The sequence below is a fragment of the Myxine glutinosa genome, chromosome 10, assembly GCF_964187855.1.
Source record: "Myxine glutinosa chromosome 10, kmMyxGlut1.1, whole genome shotgun sequence".
NCBI lineage: Eukaryota > Metazoa > Chordata > Myxini > Myxiniformes > Myxinidae > Myxine > Myxine glutinosa.
The window spans coordinates 138,578,750-138,584,749 of record NC_136270.1 but is presented as its reverse complement, the minus strand read 5'-3'; positions in this window follow the sequence as shown (position 1 = coordinate 138,584,749).

Sequence of the window (6,000 nt, the reverse complement as noted above, 5' to 3'; positions counted from 1 at the left end):
CCTCCCTCACCCCTCCCTCCAAATCTCCCCCATATCCCATCCCTTTCAAATCCCTCCCCTTGTCCCTTCCCTCCCAAACTCCCCCTTGCCCCTCCCCTTCAAATCTCCCACCCTCATTGCTTCTCAATTTCCCCCCTCTCACTCCCCCTCCTCAAAGCGTCTCCCCACTTCTTCCCCCTTCCAACTCTCACCTCCATCTCCCCCAACCTTCTGCCTCGCTCTTCCCCCTCCTCAAATAACACCTCATTGTGCCTCACCCAATCACCATCAAACCTTTTGTCCGCCCCATCCTTCCCTTTCTCCGAGCTATTCTGCAATCTCTGAGACACCTTCAACAGCTCTCCCTACCTCTTCCACCTCTTCCACATCTTACCCTACCCCTCCTACCCCTGTTCTGTATCTGATGCTCCCCCTTCCTCTTCATTAACGGTATGGACCTCAAACATCCGGGGCCTTCGTTCAAACTTAACTGATCTCTCCATACAGGTTGCTTCTGTCAAACCAGATGTGATCTGCTTAACAGAAACTTTCCTCCTTTATGATGTCTCTGATTCCTTAGTATCTCTCCCGGGCTACTCCCTCCTCCGGTATGATAGACCTGAGCCTCGTCCTGGAGGTGGGGTTGCTATCTTTATCAAAAACTCTCTTCCTCACTCGCCCTGCACTGCACTCTCTCCACCTCACCCCCAGGAATACCTCTGGCTACGGCTTCCCCTTCGCTCCCACCTCTTGTTCATATGTGTGTTGTACCGTCCACCAAACAGCGATGACTCCATCTACATCTCGCTGTCTGATAATATGGACCAACTTCTATCTACTCATCCCAACTCTCTCTTCCTCATATGTGGTGATTTCAACTGTCATCATGCCAGTTGGCTGGGTGTGGGTACCTCTCTCACCAGCCATGGCTCATCAGCAAAGGACTTCTGCGACTCACTGGGACTGACACAATCTGTCAATTTCCCGACCCGGATCTCAGTCAACGGAACATCTTCTCTTCTGGACTTGGTTATGACTAACTTCCCTGAAAATGTTTGCTGCTCTTCTTCTGCTCCAATCGGATCATCTGATCATGTCCTTGTTAAAGTGGACATCTCTCTGACCATCCTCAGGGAGCCTGCTCAGCGTCGACGAGCCTGGCATTTCACTCAGGCCAACTGGCACGGTCTTCAAGCAGCCATCAATCATCTGGACTGGTCTCCCATCTCTACCACCTCTGACATCAACTCATCCTGGGAATTCTTCCAAAGTAAATTGCTCTCTCTCATGCACAGATTTATCCCATCTCGTCTTCAGTTGTCATACCCTTCCTCCCGTCCATGGTACACGGAATCTTGTGGTGAGGCTGTTGCCCAGAAACAACTTGCCTTAGTCTCCTGGAAAGCAAATCCAACGGAAGGAAATCTCATTTCCTTTCACAAAGCCCGAAACAAGTGTGTGTCCACCCTCAGGAGAGCCAGGAAACAATATCTCTCCGTTCTCAAGACCGAACTCTCTCATCTGTCTCCCTCTTCCAAATCCTGGTGGCGTCTGGTCAAATCTGTTTCTGGTGTTTGTTCCCCCTCCATCCCATCCCTTACCTCAAACGGCTACACAGCTGACTCCGCACGTGAAAAAGCTGAATGCCTCAACTCTGTCTTTGCCTCTAAATCTTGTGTCCCAAACCCATCCCTCTCTGTACCCACCATACCCAGTCGTACCCTGCTGCTCCTGGACTCCGTGTCCTTTCCTCCTGACAAGGTGGAAAAGTTTCTGTCAACCCTCGACTCTGATTCTGCAACTGGACCCGACGGCATCAGCCCACGGGTCCTAAAATCCTGCTCTGCCACTCTATCTCACCCTCTCTCTGTTCTCTTCACCCTCTCTTTTGCTCAAGGTCAACTGCCATCTGCTTGGAAATCAGCCAACATCACCGCTTTGCACAAAAAAGGTGCAAAAACAGATCCTAGCAACTACAGACCAATCAGGCTTCTCCCAATTATCAGCAAAGTCATGGAATCCATCATTGCTTCGGATATGAAATCTTTCCTCTTCTCCAATGGCTTGATCTCTGATCATCAATTTGGTTTCAGACCAGGTCACTCTACTCTGGACATGCTGCTTCTGCTGTCTCAACAATGGATGGAGGTCCTCAATGCCAAACAGGAAATTAGAGCTGTCTCCCTCGACATATCACGTGCCTTCGACACGGTCTGGCACCCCGCTCTGCTCACCAAACTCTCCTCCTTTGGTATCCATGGAAATCTCCACGCATGGCTGGCGGACTTCCTCTCTAGTCGTCGTCAACGTGTGGCCCTGAATGGGTTTCTCTCATCTCCTCTTCCTGTTCAGGCTGGAGTTCCCCAAGGCAGTCAGTGTTCTGGGCCCCATGCGTTTTCTGGTCTTCATCAATGATCTCTCTGACTCTCTTGAAAATCCTCTCTATCTCTTTGCTGATGACTCCACTCTCTGCCGCTCCATTCCTCTTCCCTCAGATCGGCAGTCTGCAGCCTCCTCACTCTCTGAAGACTTGGACAAAATCAGACTGGTCAAACAAGTGGAACATGTCTTTCAATCCTGACAAATCTCACACTCTTACTATGTCTCTCCGAAAAGATCGACTGGACAACCCTCCCATCTACTTTCTCAACAATCCTCTCCAAGAAGTTCTGTCGCTCAAGCTTTTGGGTCTCACTATCTGCCATGATCTTTCTTGGGAAAACCACATTTCCAAGCTGGCCTCCAAAGCCAGTCGCCGACTGGGCATCCTCCGTCGTGCGAAGTCCTTCCTCGGCACACCTGAGCTCCTCACCACATACAAGGCTTTCATCCGCAGCTCAATGGGATACTGTTCTCCCCTATGGGCCGGTGCTCCTGCCTCACACCTAGCTCGGCTTCACGCTGTTGAAACCAAAGCTTTCAGAATTATTGGAATCTCCCGCGATGAAGCTATCTCTGAGGGCCTTTCACTCCCTCACCGCAGGCAGGTAGGTGGTCTTTCTGTCTTCTACCGACTCCTCTCTGGCCTTGCACCCCCAGCTCTCTCTGTGCTCTGTCCCCCAAATATTCCTACAGGTCGCACAAGATCTGCCAGCAACCCTCTGATGGTTAAACTGCCGAAATCTCGGCTCTCTGCTCACCTTCACTCTTTCATTCCTCTTTTCTCCCGCCTCTGGAACAAACTCCGTCACTCCCTTCAATCCCACCCCACTCCTCCCTCCATGTCTTTAAAACAGCTGTTCACCACCATCTCTTATCTTCCCCCATCCAAAACCTTGATCTTTTCTACCCCCGCTAATTCACCCCAGATCCACCTTGTTTGAAATTCCAACTTCTTTCCTGGAAGTCCTGGCAGTGTCCATATGTTTTATACCTCTCCCACTGCACCCTTCCCATGCCCCCCTCACCCCCAAAGCCCTCGCCCTCTCTCAGATCTCAGATGTCTCCATGTCTCTCGGTCCCTGCTCTCAAATGTTGTGTTTGTGTCCTTCCCCCTCTCTCCCCATCTTGTCTACCGCTCCCGATGTTATATGTTTTATGTGTCGGTTTGTCTTTCTGTGTGATTAATGTTCGCTCTTTCACGAGCCTCGACCTTGTATACAAAAAAAAAAAATACAAAAAATATATATATATATATATTGACAAATCTGCAATTGGAATTTCATTTGAGGTTGAAATGACCGCGAGAGATCGCGTTATCGTGAGCACGTTCTGGAAGGACAAAACGGTGTGTTTCTTCTTCTTTCAACAATAAAGACTTACTCGCCGAAACCCGTGGAACATCCACGGAAGGGAGGATGTGGTGTATGGATAGAGTGTACCATTACAGATGGCATAGGGGATTTGCTTGTCCGAGTAAGAGTTAGGAAGAAAGATGAGAATGAAGAGTGCATATATGAACAACGATCGCCGACACCGGCACAAATGCATGTTCTGGATTGTCCACTCAGTGGACGGCTTGCTTTCGCCTTCGCCTGTCCAATCAGTGGACGGCTTGCTTCGCCTTCGCCCAGCAGACGCCAATACGATGGCGTCGTAAGATGGCGTCGTATTGGCAGTTAATCGGATGCTTTTGGGCCCCACCGTCGGCTAATTCAGATTTTTCGAGTATGGCTGTACGTGATAAACAAAGAGCGCGGTTCGTAGATCGTAAATCCATTAGTGCCGTGGGCATCGGGTCACTGGGTGCGGCGTAAAAGGGATAACAAAGTCGAGTCCTTACGCTATTATTATATAGATAGCTTCGAGACCGTACATCCAATCATTTTGAAATTTTGCACACTTCTTCCGCTTTATGAGAGCTACATTGCATTAAAAATTCAAGTCGATCCATGCAGTGGTTCAAGAGTTACAAGCTTTTTAAAATTTAACTTCAATTATTTATTGCGGCCAAACCATGTGACTTATCAAAACGTCTCAAGTAACATTGAAACATCCCCCCATGAGGAACATTTGTGTAAAGTTTCCACTCGATATCCACAAATTATAGAGGTGATACCATTTCTAGTTTGAGCTTTAAAACGTTATAACTCTGAAACCATGTGTCGGATGACGTCGTGCTGATTGACTTTTGTGTTCGTCATGGGTATGCGAATACGCATGCCAAGTTTGGGCTCGACCCGTTCAGCCGTTGCGGAGAAAAAGGGTTTTTTGTGTTTTTTCACGAAAAACAAGATGGCGGCCGAACCATGTGACGTATGACTTCGAAATTTTTTGCAATCTGAGTTTTTTTTTAACTGAGCATCTGGGGAAAAAATCCCATTTCATGGATTTCATGGAGAGTAAACCTAATAAGAAAAACTCTAGCAGTAATTAATAGGTTTCCTCTCAATTTCATGGAGAGTAAACCTAATAAGAAAAACTCTAGCAGTAAAAATAGGTTTCCTCTCCATTTCATGGAGAGTAAACCTAAAAATAAACAATGCTCTAAAATACGAGGCAACGCAGTCATTTGCTCAGCCGGTTCCTCTGGCTGAAGCCGAAGTCCGGTTCCTCGGGCGAGTAAAGCGTACTTCGAGCTCTCCACGGCATTGAAGTTTAAGTGTTTTCCCATTCTTGTCTTTGTCAAATTTCCACTGGTTATTTTGCTGTGTACGTGTTATTGTGTGTTTCTGGTTGGTATTGGTTTGTAATTCGTACAAACTTGTGTGTAGTTAATCGTTTTCTGGGTCGTACCTCGTGTGCGGCCTGGTAACTTGGGGCTTCCCTCCCCCCGTCGGTGTTTTGTCGATTTGGGTTCTTTCCTTCACTGTATTGCTCGTTTCTTTTATTTTATTTTCTCCCCCTCACCTCACCTCCCTAGACAAATAATTCTTTATTGATTCTTTCTCTCCTCCCGGACATGTTTGTTCGCTCTCCTCCTCGTCTCAACTGGTGCCCCGCCCCCTGTATCTCGTTTTTCTTCCACCTCTGCTCCTTCTTTCTCAAATCCACGTTCTCGCTTGGAGACTTTTCCCAGATTGTTTTTCATGGTTTTCATGGTTCTGTTTGGATATTGTTGGAATATGTTTAAACCGCAGCCGTGATGCTGACGCCGCCCCTCCGCCCTCCCCCCACCCCCTCCCAAATTTCCATGTTTTAAACGTTTCCCAGTGTGTACCCTGGTCAGAATAGGTACACCGTATCCCTGCGTGTCGTAAGAGACGACTAAGAGGGTTGGCGTCAGGAAGGGAATCCGGCCATAAAAAATATTGCCTCAAAAAAGAGAACCATGACAATTACAACTACATATGGGCAGGGCAGGGTGCAGCCCGAAGTCGAGATCGGTTTCTGAGGTTTGGGACATGGAATGTAGGGACAATGACAGGGAGATCAGGAGAAGTGGTGGAAGTATTGGTCAGAAGAAGAGTGGACATATGTTGTGTGCAAGAGACGAGATGGAAGGGAAGTGGTGTGAGAATGGTGAAGGGTAGGCAGGGACAGAAATACAAGTTTGTGTGGCAAGGGTGCCCGGAGGGCGTGAATGGTGTTGGTGTCCTGTTTTCTGAGGAGTTTGTAGACAGTGTGGTGAGTGTGACTAGA